Source organism: Felis catus, chromosome E2 (assembly GCF_018350175.1).
Source record: "Felis catus isolate Fca126 chromosome E2, F.catus_Fca126_mat1.0, whole genome shotgun sequence".
Lineage (NCBI taxonomy): Eukaryota > Metazoa > Chordata > Mammalia > Carnivora > Felidae > Felis > Felis catus.
In genome coordinates this window covers 51,024,364-51,038,363 of record NC_058382.1, presented here as the reverse complement: position 1 = coordinate 51,038,363, position 14,000 = coordinate 51,024,364, and the positions used below count along the sequence as shown (strand labels likewise).

Here is a 14,000-nt window from a genome sequence, read left to right as displayed (position 1 = left end):
ACTTTCGCATTTAGTCATCTAGAACTTGAAGAATAAGTTCTCGAAAAAAGTAAAGAGTTTGGAGTCACGGAGAAACGGGATGTGATGGTCACAGTCAGAAAGAAAGAATAAAGGAAGATAGAAGACAGAATAAAGTATTTTTGTTTAACACAGTCCCTATGTGGGTCACTATCCAAGCAGAATCCCAATCCAAGGAACATGGTCCAGAAATTCAAATAGTTAATTGAAATTAATTCAATTTCTCTATTTTATATAAATATCAACCATTTAGCTAGTTTTTTAAAAAGTATGCTGAAAAGAAGGGAGAGCGAAAGAAATCCTAACATTTCAGACTAAGGTTAGGAAAAGCATCTGGGGGAGGTTTTAGAATGTTGAACGTGGTTCTGAATCATCACAGACACGGAAGAGGAAACTAGGCTTCTTCTGAAGTACTATTTTAAAATGACCATGGATGAAAATTAATTCCCAGTCATATCAGAATACACTTTCCACCTCTAGGCTCCAAATCAACTCTTTAAAAAAAAAAAAAAAAAAACCAAAAAACTCTCTTGCATCGTTTATGTATTGAAGAAAAAGAAATAGTTAGAAAGCCATTGCGATAGCAAGCGTTATCAGTGAAGTGCTTCTTATAGATACAGGATAAGTGCCACAAATGCGAATTATTTTCCTTGTTTGATGACTCGATCTTGACTTTGTTCACACTTGGGTACTGTTGAGATGTTTAGTACTAGTAGAGACAAGATAAGAAAAGCCCTTTCTATGTACTTACAGTCCAAATAGGCGAAGATGCATTTGCAAAATTAATTTCATGATGAAAAAGTGCCAAATAATACAGGCAGTCCGTGTCAGCTGTATCACCACCATGCTGAAGTCAGTTTGTTTGCTCAGTCCTGGGAGAGCAGGAATCTTTCCCCACTGAAGAAAGTGAAGATGTACGAGGCACTGTTTGTGAAAGCCAGATGGTGTGGGGTTCGTTTTAAAAGGCTGGGAATATCACCGTCTTCTGCAGGATGAAAGTGAATAAAGGCCACACATATTTCTTCAAAAGCTAAATGCTCTCCCTTTTTCCAATTTGATTTTCTCAACCAGAAGCTTTTTGTCTTCTGCCAAGTTCCAGAAGTCTTGGAAGGAGAAAAAAGCTACGAAGTCGCAGTAGTCGCTGCAAACAGGCTGGTCAGCTGGACGGTGGCATCTGTGGCTGATGTGGCTGTAAATTCCTGGCTGGAAAAATAAATAATTGGGTCGCTCCACCACTGACGTATTGCTTCCAAGATTGTTTGCTTCATTATAATTCACTTCTGTAAGGTTTTTTTTTTAATTGCGATTTTCCTTATAGAAATCTCTTATGTTTTACTGCTTCGATGATGAGCGGAGATTAGCTTTGCATTTGCAGAATTAAATGACTTTCCCAAAGTATTTCTTAATTTTCATGCAGATGCCACTGAAAATTCCAAGAGAGTGAAAAGTTGTTAGCTGCACTTTAAATACCAGAAAATCTCTGTGTGGGAAGGAGAAGGGAAGAGGGTGAAATTACTTTTATTTTAAAGTTGAACATAGGGGTATTCACTCTGCAGAATACACATCTGGGGAATAAGTACCTGAGGGGAAAACACTTTCATAGTTCAAGTCTTGAACATTTTTAGTGTCAAATGTTTGGATCAATACCATCTACCAAGGAAAAACAAAAGGAATTAAAAATGAAGTGTGATCGGCCACAGTACAATGAGAATAGGGTCCAGGGCCCATCCCAAGCTTGTTTCGGAGAATGAGACCCCCCAACAATATTATGAATGAGTTGAGATCTATTACAGTAGTACCCTCTCTGATGTCCTTCTAATTTTGTAGTCTGTTCCCCTCTCTAAAACAGCATAGTCCGGGAATTACACAATGTTTTACCTTAATAGGATTCTTTTGTTGAACAGGAACATCGGCTCTTAGGTTCTATACCTGCAACCTGTGAATTAAACTGATGAACGAGGGGTGCCTGGGTGGTTCAGTCGGCTCAGGTCATGATCTCATAGTTTATGAGTTCGAGCCCCGCTTTGGGCTCTCTGCTGTCAGTGCAGAGCCTGCTTCAATAAAAGGTTTAATTGTGTGCACGCAAGAGCCAACAGAAGATACAGCCGGTGGCTAAATGGTTAAAGTTAAAGGTTTATATACCAAACTTAAGGTTTATAACCTTATATACAAAGGTTTATATACCAAACTTGGGTAGGAATGGCTTCTAAGGGAAGAACAAAGAGGTGTCTTTAGGAAAAATGGGTTTTTTGGAGAACAAATGGGAGAAAAGAAAGCTCTTGGTAATGTCTGACTGTAGAGATATGAGTAGTCTTTCCGTTTTCTTCTGGGTCATAAAACTCCCCCCAGAGAGGGGACTTATAGCCGTTTGACTCTAGGTTTCTCTCTTTGGAGTAGAATTCCCAAAGAGGGAATTTAAGACCGTCCTCATTTGTTGGAAGTGTCTGTTTTTAGTCAGATAAGGGACGCTCCGGAAAGACTTCTTTCTCCATATGTTGAATTTCCTCCAGTGTCTTGAGCTCAAAATAATCCTTATGTCAACTCTGGAGTTCCAAGTGAGTGGCCACACTTTGAGGAATTCAGGTTTCCAAAACTGGCACTTCAGATGTGCTAAATAAAGCCAGTCTAGGATCAGTTAGTCCATAAAATATAAAGAGGAAGAAAAATGGAGAAGTTTTTCTTAATCCCCTTAAGCCTGAAAAACCTCCCCTCTACTATCTCCCTACACGAATTGGCTACCTACCTTAAATGGCAAGAAGAAACTAAATTTTTCCAAGTAAATTATCCACATAAATGGTTATCTAATTCAGTAGCGAGTTCTGAATAACTGAAATGTTTTTAAATATTTGGTCAGTCAGCTGATACTTACGAAAGATAGATGATTGGCACATTATCACTTCCAAGTTTGATTGAGCCTCTTGTCATTTGACATTGTCTGGAAACCATCTAGATCAATAACAAACATGAGCAACGTGAGCCTTAATTCAATGATTTGCTTCATAGTGAGCATGTAATTATTGTGTGCATTTGACTTTTAGCTACATTTTTGCCTCTTATGTGGGAAAATGAATAGATTCACTGTTTGTACTATAATAAAGGAATGTCAGAGTTTTGAAGTGTGAATTGTATTCATAATTCAGGTTGGACTTATGTATTAGAGATCATACTTCTAAATCATAATGAAAATCAGTGGCAGAATGAATCAATATATAAAATTATCTTTACCCGTACTGGAGAAACAAATCCAAAAGGTAAAGTAAAATCAAATTCTACTGGCATCTCTTACATTTACAGAGCAGAATTAGTGGCTTTAGATTTTGTGGGCTTTTAAAAATACTTATTTATCAAAATAAGGTTGGCAATAATGTCAGAATAAGTGAACTTTATTTTCTTTTCCTTCATTAAGGCTTCATGTTATTCTACGCTGGAAGAATCAACAGCGTGAGGATCTTTAAATGTCTTGCACTGCTGTATTCTCAAGTCTTTATGCTTTCATGTTCTCAAGTGATTTTCTGGATGGAAAATTAAACACCCGCTTATCCGTCTTCATATTTAGTTAAAAAAGAACAGTGTGTGTAATTATTCTGGACTTTTTCTCTAAAGATGTCCCGTGTCAGGTATATCCGGTGTTCTGGAGTCAAATGGGCAAAGCATCTAATGTATAGTATTTTAAGTTTGGTCCAGATGCTGGAATCCAGCAAAACCAAACCACCTGCTGTCTACATGATGTAGGCTCCATGAGGGGGAGGAGTCCACATGGAACCATATTGCCCATACCCAGCGTATCATCCTGCCGAAGCACATTTTATCCCCTCCCCTCTTTCGTTTGAAATTAATTGTGAGAATTATAGGAGAAAAAACAAAAAAACATGACCTGGGACTAGATGAAAGGAAGTCATGGTGCTGAAATAGCATCAACTTACCATATTCTCTTCTCGGGAAGGAAAGTATAGAAGGAGCATAATATTGAAGAAGCCAGTATTTATAAGAGTGATAGTGATAAATTTCAAACAACAGTATGATTTGTTTTCCCTTGAAGTTTTGAATTGTTATTGACAGTATCTACGTATTGCGTTTCCTTTCCCTGGGATGTATTTTTATTTAAAATGGATAAGGCAAGAGTGATTGAAGAACAGAATGTGTTAGCGAGATGTTTCTGATTCTTTCACATCTGGGGCCTTGCTGACCCTAGAGAGATTGCCCCTCACAGGACTAGTCAATTCCTAGAGAGAGTAGGACCCCTCTAGGAGTGTTCCCTTCAGACAACCAGTCCAGAGCCAACTGCCAGAGCTCTCACACCCTGGACCAATGTGCACCTGCCTTAGGTAGCCCAGGGCCAGGTACCAGTCCTCTGTGCCTCAGAAGCCGCTGAAATTATTCTGAGTAGCCGATCCTAAACCTGCTTTCCTGTTCCTCCCTGCAGAAAGCACATTAAAGCCTCTCGCCGCATTTTTCCTTCATTGCCTCTACTCCCTGGGGGACTCTGGTATTCTCCATGTGCCCCCCCTCCACTCCCCAGCCCACCTCCATCCCCCCCCAGCCCCCACACCCTGGTATGGCGTGCCCCCTCCTCTTGGCATCTGTGAGCAACACAGTCTTTTTTCTGGGGTGGTCACTCTGCTCTGTTGGCTTCACCATGTATGAAAAATAATATTTTCAAATAATAATATTTGAAACAACTTTAAGAGATAGACGGTGTCACTGTTAATTTTGAGGCGAGGAAACTAAGCACCCAAGACTTTAAGGTGTCCAGTGTGAATCAGCAAATTAAGTAATGAAGCTACGATTGATTGAGCAGAGTTTGCTCATTTTAAAACAGGCACCTATGAATTCAGCAAAGTTGCAGGATACAAAATCAATGTACAGAAATCAGTTGCATTCTTATACACTAACAATGAAGCAACAGAAAGACAAATAAAGAAACTGATCCCATTCACAATTGCACCAAGAAGCATAAAATACCTAGGAATAAATCTAACCAAAGATGTAAAGGATCTGTATGCTGAAAACTATAGAAAGCTTATGAAGGAAATTGAAGAAGATTTAAAGAAATGGAAAGACATTCCCTGCTCATGGATTGGAAAAATAAATATTGTCAAAATGTCAATACTACCCAAAGCTATCTACACATTCAATGCAATCCCAATCAAAATTGCACCAGCATTCTTCTCGAAACTAGAACAAGCAATCCTAAAATTCATATGGAACCACAAAAGGCCCCGAATAGCCAAAGGAATTTTGAAGAAGAAGACCAAAGCAGGAGGCATCACAATCCCAGACTTTAGCCTCTACTACAAAGCTGTCATCATCAAGACAGCATGGTATTGGCACAGAAACAGACACATAGACCAATGGAATAGAATAGAAACCCCAGAACTAGACCCACAAACGTATGGCCAACTCATCTTTGACAAAGCAGGAAAGAACATCCAATGGAAAAAAGACAGCCTCTTTAACAAATGGTGCTGGGAGAACTGGACAGCTACATGCAGAAGGTTGAAACTAGACCACTTTCTCACACCATTCACAAAAATAAACTCCAAATGGATAAAGGACCTAAATGTGAGACAGGAAACCATCAAAACCTTAGAGGAGAAAGCAGGAAAAGACCTCTCTGACCTCAGCCGTAGCAATCTCTTACTCGACACATCCCCAAAGGCAAGGGAATTAAAAGCAAAAGTGAATTACTGGGACCTTATGAAGATAAAAAGCTTCTGCACAGCAAAGGAAACAACCAACAAAACTAAAAGGCAACCAACGGAATGGGAAAAGATATTCGCAAATGACCTATCGGACAAAGGGCTAGTATCCAAAATCTATAAAGAGCTCACCAAACTCCACACCCGAAAAACAAATAACCCAGTGAAGAAATGGGCAGAAAACATGAATAGACACTTCTCTAAAGAAGACATCCGGATGGCCAACAGGCACATGAAAAGATGTTCAGCGTCGCTCCTTATCAGGGAAATACAAATCAAAACCACACTCAGGTATCACCTCACGCCAGTCAGAGTGGCCAAAATGAACAAATCAGGAGACTCTAGATGCTGGAGAGGATGTGGAGAAACGGGAACCCTCTTGCACTGTTGGTGGGAATGCAAATTGGTGCAGCCGCTCTGGAAAGCAGTGTGGAGGTTCCTCAGAAAATTAAAAATAGACCTACCCTATGACCCAGCAATAGCACTGCTAGGAATTTATCCAAGGGATACAGGAGTACTGATGCATAGGGCCACTTGTACCCCAATGTTCATAGCAGCACTCTCAATAATAGCCAAATTATGGAAAGAGCCTAAATGTCCATCAACTGATGAATGGATAAAGAAATTGTGGTTTATATACACAATGGAATATTACGTGGCAATGAGAAAAAATGAAATATGGCCTTTTGTAGCAACGTGGATGGAACTGGAGAGTGTGATGCTAAGTGAAATAAGGCATACAGAGAAAGACAGATACCATATGGTTTCACTCTTATGTGGACCCTGAGAAATTATCAGGAACCCATGGGGGAGGGGAAGGAAAAAAAAAAAAACAGGTTAGAGTGGGAGAGAGCCAAAGCGTAAGAGACTCTTAAAAACTGAGAACAAACTGAGGGTTGATGGGGGGTGGGAGGGAGGAGAGGGTGGGTGATGGGTATTGAGGAGGGCACCTTTTGGGATGAGCACTGGGTGTTGTATGGAAACTAATTTGTCAATAAATTTCATTAAAAATAAAAAAAAAAATGGAAAAAAAAAAAAATAAAAAAAAAATAAAACAGGCACCTAGCGGACACCTGGGCGGCTCAGTCGGTTAAGCGTCTGACTCCTGATTTCAGCTCCGGTCACGATCTCAGGGTTCCTGGGATTGCGCCCCACATCGGCTCCGCGCTGGCAGTGTGGAGCCTGCTAGGGATTTTCTCTTCTTTGTCCCTCCTCCGTGCTTTCTCTCTCTCTCAAAATAAATAAACTTAAGATAAAATAAAACAGGCACCTGGAGCAGATTTCATCACTTTTTTTCTCCTCTTTGAGCTTTATTGCCTCCTATCCAGCTGAGAAGACACCCCTGCTGTTGTTAGCTAGTACCTTCTCAGATCTCCTCCCAGAATTATATAGCCTCTGATACTATTTTCTTGGTTGATAATCCTTGTGGGATGGAGGGGATAGTAAGTACCTGGTAGGCTACGTATTTCTGAGGGCAGAGGGCTTTGACTTCGGAGAGGATAGGCAGATAGATGTTCCAGAATCTCATCTATCAACTGAAGAAATCTCCCAGCTAACTGCTTTCCGAAGCATGCTGGCGTTCTGAAGGGGTAAATGGCACCTCATTTCTTCCCCTCCTGAGTCTGGAGCTGGTCGAAAGATAGAAACGGAAGTCAGACAGCCGGAGACCAAAATAGGTGCTTTTACTACTGATACAAACTTCCTAGATCCAACTGTCCCAGCTCTCACCCAGGGGGCTTCTTCGCAGTTCCTTCATAATTGGGTGAAGTGATCCAACTTGCCACGGGCGGCGGGACAGCATTAGACGTGGCCCTGATGAACCGAGGACGGTCCTCTCCGCCGACTGGACGGGTTCCACACGCCAGGTTCCGCCTCAGAACTTTGCCTGATTTGACAGGAGAGCGCGAGGAAAAGGGAGGAGAGGCCTCTGCTGTCACTGGTTTCAGCCGAACGCTTTTCGGGGCGCTGTCATAGAGCCAGTGGAATGCTGGCTTCTCCGATAAATAGTCATAAGACTTTGGGAAACCATTCAATTCCTCTGTTTCTCAGGTTCCCCACCTGGAAAGGGCTCATTTATAATAAGCACTCGTAGGACTTGGGATTACTAACTGGTAGAATATTTGCTCAGTGACCAGTACGTACATATTAGCTACTCTCATAATTATTTTTCAGGCTGTTTTGAGAATTAAGTTCCATTCTGTGACCCAGTGATTGTAAAATGAGAAAAAGACTAAGGCTTCTCTTGTTAAATTGTTTTTTTTTTTTTTTTTAATATTTGTTTATGTTCATAGAGGGGGAGCGTAAATTTACTAAGACTGTGAATAATAGACAAGAGTAAAGGCCGGTCCATCCCGTCATGTGAGGCACTCCCGAGAAGGAAACGGACTCGTTTATGCTCATAGGCTTAATTGTGTGTATCCATTTATACAAATAGGCCGGGCAGTCTTTACTGGGAGTTTTACTGTATGTTCACCATCATATATTTTGGCAGTCCACATTTACGAAAGGCTTTGTACGCATGAGGTAATAGTTCTCAAGGCTTTTTTGTTTACTTCTACTCACACAGAGAGTAATTTTGGAGCCCATGCTGTGGGCCCAGCCCTGTGCTGAGGGGTCTCATTCAGCCATTTCTGTGATCTCAGGGAGTAGGCGGCCATGTGTACTTAACACGGAGCTTCCTGTAAGCCGAGGGACTTGCCCGATCATATGGCCTAGCAGTGGCCTTGAGAACGGAAACCCGCCCTTGACCTGCTCCAAAGCCAAGACCCAGCCCCCCGCTCGGTTTCAGAGTCGGGTGCCATTCCTCCTCTTAGCCTTCCTTAGGGGCTTCTGTCAAGCAATGTTTATTCATGTGAGTGAGGTCTGTCTCGTGACCTGTAGTTAGATTTCCATTGCATTTATTTTCAACAGATGTGAGACCAAGTGAAGCCTCGTTTCTAGGGACTGGATCTTAGCGATCTTACAAATCAGAGTTTCAAAAAAGTGCCACTTCATCAGTTCTGCCTTTAGGAAGTTTGCCTTTCACACTGAAAGATACTTCTTAAGTCGGAAGAAAAGGAATTTGTGGTTTCTCTTTGGTGCAAAGCTCCCGTGATAGCATAAATCAACCGTAAGGTGACTTCTTTGGGGGAATTCTCTAAAGAACCTAAGCAGATGGCAACTTTAATTGGTCAGAGAAGCATCACTATTTATTGATACGATTTAATTTATTCCTCTATAAATCATCTTTTTAGAAATCTAAGGGGAAAGAGATGCCCAGATATTCTAATTCACTAAAAACACTTGTTAGAGCACCTTGGCTGTGGTGTTACGGACCAGATTTCCAATCCTATTTGAAATTCTCGTTGACTTTAGCTTGGTTATGGTTTCCACGCTGAGTGAAACACTGGAACATGTGCTCCTCATAGGTTTAAGAGCAAACGTGTAGCCAGCCTCACGTGTCTCACATTTTACCTTATGAAGAAGAATAAAAAGTAAGATGTGCCATCACCGTCATCCCTCCTGCCGCCTGCCATCATTGTAGACTCAGGTAGCAGATTGATCATATTCTCATTGGACATAGGGTATTCGTTACCTGGACCTCCCTAGCAGTTCTCACCATCCTCCCTGTGGCTGCCCTGGGTTAAGGTGGATACTTATGCATAGGCCTGCCTGTGCATGCAGATGCGTGTATCATGAATGCATCTAGGCATACAAAGTAATTTTCAGGGTTTAAGGCTGGCTCTGATTTTTAAAACATTTCTTTGAAGAGAAAGACATCAGAAAACACCAAAAGATGCACATACTTAAATATCGAAGGTGCCATTCTGCCACATTCTGAGCTCCCAAACATCTTGGCTATAGAAATATAAAATGCCACGGCAGAGAGCAAGCTGGATCCCTGTGGCATCTTGGAGAAGTTAGAGCCATGTAAAGGGGTTAAAGAAGCTTGAGTTTGAATCCTGTGCCGTTGATTATTTATTGATAGGTACTGTCATTTTTATTATTAGTAGCTCTCCATCACTTCCTATCTCTGCCGCGTGGTAGCTAATACTTGAAATAGGAGTAGGAAAAATAATGAAAATGGATAATATTTCTTCGTCACTAATTAGGTGTCATGTCCTTCTTTGGCACCTTATGTACATTATCTCCCTTCGTCCCCAAAACCACCTTATAAAAAGGGACTTGCTTTCCAGATTAAGAAGCTAAAGTTTAAAGGGATGCCATGCTCACTGTCACTTAGATAAGAAGTGGCAAGTTCCAGGGGTTGAGTGTTGGTGTGTTTGATATCCAAGTCCATACTCTTCACTACTCGCTTGGTCGCTGCATTTCCTGAGTCTCAATTTATCCAACCGAAAGACGGAGATATGATGTATTAACAGAAGGATTAAAGAAAATGAACAGAAGCGCTGAGGACAGTGTTTGGGGCACAAGACAACTCAGGTCCTGTTAGGTCACATTTTTGTTCATTTAGAAATGGATATCGCTGCAAGTGACAGAAGACCTGAATACGATCGACTCAGCAAATCGAGGTTTACTTTTCTCCTGCAACGGAAAGCTCCAGGGGGAAGTGGCTGTTGGAGTTAGTTCAACTGTTGAATCGCGTAAAAGCTGACACTCGTCGGATTTGTTTGGTGTTGTGTTGTTTGTAGAGTAGATGCTCCCGCGCTGCAGATCCTCTGTCTGCCTTCACCGATGAAAGGAAAAGGGACAGGGACACCAGCCTCAGCTCTCCCTCTTAACAGGAAGATGGGTCATTGGTGTCTACCCTGTGGGGAAGAACTGGGCTTGTGGCCGCTTCTCACGCAGAGGAGGCTGGGGAAATGCATTTAGATTGCTTTTGCTAATCGTGCTTTAGTTTTTCCTGGTGTCTGTTGTTTGTGGCAAAAAGTTGAACAGGTTTGGTGATGCCTTTTTATTTTTTTCAGTGAAGCATTAACTTCTTTCATCGTCTCACCTTTTCTGCTTTTAAAGTTTCCCTGAACACGAGGTTACTTTCAGCTGGGAACATACTCGGAACTGTGTGTCTGGGTAAGACCAGATCCAGACAGGAAACCGAGCTCTTCGGTTTTTGTTTGTTGTTGTTTTTTTGTTTTTTTTTTTTTTTTTTTTTTTTTTTTTAGCCATACCGATGCTTGGGATGGAAGGGAGACAAACCGGCAGTGAAACTTTGCTGTCTGAATGTCCATATTTCAAGTTGGCAACTCGATAAACCAGGAGATGGTAAAGAGCGCAGTAATAATTTCTAGGATATCTATTAGATATGTGGGGCCTGAGAATATGATAGATGCGGGACATGGAGAGGGGTCATCACGTCCCTTTAACTTTATTAAAACGTGGCGTGAGTCATTGTAATTGTGTTCAGCGGGCATTTGCTGAACACGCACGGTGAAGGACCAAATGAGTTCTCCCGCTTGGAGTGGGAGCGGGTATTCGTCTTCTGCTCTGTGGTGGCGCTCCCTGGGGTCCGATTGTGTGAAGGGGGCCACTTTGAAGTGGCATCAGAGAATCGGCAGGACCATCCACGTAGCTCTATCCTGGAAACACAGATTAATAAAATGTAATTTCTTCCTACAAGATGCTTATAAAGGTGGGAGGAGAATTGTGCTGAACTACAAGACAGAAGATGAATATGATAAAGGAGCCTAATAAGGGCTCAAAAGTGCTTATTCAGTCCCTAGTATGATTAATTCCAAGGCTTTACAGGGGAAATGTTATTTTTAACTGGAGAAGATTAGCATACTTGGCGAGTAGGAAATGATGAGGGAGGGTGCGGAGTGGGGAGGATACAGGATATATTGAATGAGGTAGGACGGGGTGGCTTGAATTCAGGGTGTGTGAGGCATAAAAGAGAGAGAAGTTCATTTGGAATCTGAATTGGGGAGGCAATACATGACTTACTAACTTTAAAAATCAGGTGTCTTTTTTGTTCTGGCTATGATCGTTAACAAAGGTTTTTTAATTTGAGGTGAGGTTGGGAATCATCATGGTTGCGTTTTTTAGACATGTAAATTAGCCATTATGAAAGATACGTTGGCGAGCTAAGAGTTGAGAGGAAGGATGGCAGGTGAATGTTAGTAAAAGAATACAGGCAAGAGAAATGGGACAGATCAGAGTATAAAGAGCAACACAAGGGTTTAAGGTATAGAAATCTCCTATTTTTTAAATCAGAAAATTGGAAAAAAAAAAAAAAAAACAAGACTGTCCTAGGAAGACCTAAATCCACTCAACAAAATATCCTCTGAATTACTTCTGTGTGTAAGGCTATAAAAATGGGGTCTATGTTGGGGCACCTGGGTGGCCCAGTCGGTTGAGCATCTGATTTTGGCTCAGGTCACGATCTCACAGTTCGTGAGCTTGAGCCCCGCATCAGGCTTGCTGCGGTCAGTGCAGAGCCCGCTTCAGATCGCCTGTCCCTCTCTCTCTCTACCCCGCCCCCATTCATGTGTATGCATGCGCTCTCTCTGTCTGTCTCTCTCAAAAACATTTTTTTTAAAAAAAGGTATATGAATGACTCCTAGTAATGACTAAGTAGCTTGTCTTAGACTAATACTTCAGCAGATAGCAATTATAACTCTAAACCAATATGAGAAAGTAATATTTGAGTGGACTAGAGAATGACCAAATGTGGTCAGAAACAGATAAGTAAATGGTCTTTGAAAAAAGAAATTCTCTGGGGGCGCCTGGGTGGCGCAGTCGGTTAAGCGTCCGACTTCAGCCAGGTCATGATCTCGCGGTCCGTGAGTTCGAGCCCCGCGTCGGGCTCTGGGCTGATGGCTCAGAGCCTGGAGCCTGTTTCCGATTCTGTGTCTCCCTCTCTCTCTGCCCCTCCCCCGTTCATGCTCTGTCTCTCTCTGTCCCAAAAATAAATAAATGTCGAAAAAAAATTAAAAAAAAAAAAAAAAAGAAAAAAGAAATTCTCTGAATATGATGGGTTCTGCTAATTATGTTTTATATCGGACCAAGACCTTGCGAAGAAAGCCACAGTCTTGCTGGTTTACAGTCAGTGAAATGGGAGTTAGAGGATTCTTACTTGCGAGGACAGGAGGTGAGAAATCCCAGAAAGAAGGAACCTATGGAAGGGAAGCCCCCAAATCCTTGTCCTTACCCTTGAACTTTGCATGTATAGGGGAGATGCCACCAAAGTTGCCAGCAACAGCAGAAAGCCTGAAAGAACTAAGCAGAGATTTTAACTCAGGGAGACAGTGGTGGAAGTTTAAGTTAGGCCAAGTTAACTGTTTGCTAAGACAGAAATCAGCACTTCAAGGAAGAGAACCAGATTCCAGAGTCCCTAACATATCGTGAACAGTATCTTCAATATAATACAAAAAAATTAGACATGTGTAGAAATAGGAAAATATGACACAAAATCCAGAAAAGATAGAGTATGTAATGACTCATGACAAGATAACTCAAATACTGTAATTGAGAGGTAAAAACTTTAAAATACATACTATAAATGTATTTTCAAGAACTTAAAGGGAATTACAGCCATAATGAGAGATGAGAACATCTTAAGCAGAGAATTACAAACTCTGAAGTAGAATCAAATGATTCTAGAGCTTAAAAGTCAAGCATGTGACATGGAACATTGACTGGATGGCTGTAAGAATATCCTGATAGTAGGAGAAGAATGGGTCAGTGAATTTGTAGATCTAACAAAGAAAATATCTATTCTGAAGAACAGAGAGAAACAAGATGAAAGATTTGAACAGCCCCTCAGTGATTCATGGGACATATCAAGTGATATAACATATGTGCAATTTGAGCCCCAGGAGAGGAGGAAAGAATGGGACAAGAAGTATTTGAGGGAAATGCAATGGCTAAGTTTCCAAAGTTTGGTGAAAACCACAGACGTATCGGTCCATCATGCTTAGCAAACACCAAACAGGATGAATGCAAAGAAAAGCTCAGCCGAACACGTGACAGTCAAAATGTTAACAACCGAAGATGTCGAGGAACTGTTAAAAGCAGCAAAAGAAAAATGACACGTTACGTAAGGGGAACAAAAATATAAAATGACGACTGATTTCCTCACCAAAAGAAATCAGAAGGCAATGTGACGTTTAAAAAATGCTTAAAGAAAATAACGTTCAGTTGGAATTTTACGTAGACCAACGACCTCCTTCAAAAACCAAGGTGAAATGAAGACATTTTTCAGATAAATGAAAACACTTAGATCAGGACCCCAAGAAATGGTAGATTCTTCTGGATAAAAAGCAAGTGACCGAAGACGGGAAGCTAACAACTCTAGGTAGGAATGAAAAGAAATTGTAAATATGTGGGAAAATATAAAATATTTTT

The 14,000-nt window shown here is 41.2% G+C and overlaps 2 long non-coding RNA genes across 11 annotated transcripts in view; one reads left to right on the top strand and one right to left on the bottom strand.

Annotated features, from left to right (window-relative positions):
- Positions 1–14,000, top strand: part of LOC109494948 — a 415,303-nt gene that overhangs the window by 145,614 nt on the left and 255,689 nt on the right. The window lies entirely within an intron of this gene.
- Positions 545–7,312, bottom strand: LOC123382341. The gene is made up of 3 exons (XR_006590594.1): positions 7,168–7,312; positions 2,888–2,964; positions 545–1,441 (listed from the first exon to the last, which is right to left on the bottom strand). It is a non-coding gene; the product is annotated as an uncharacterized LOC123382341 (long non-coding RNA).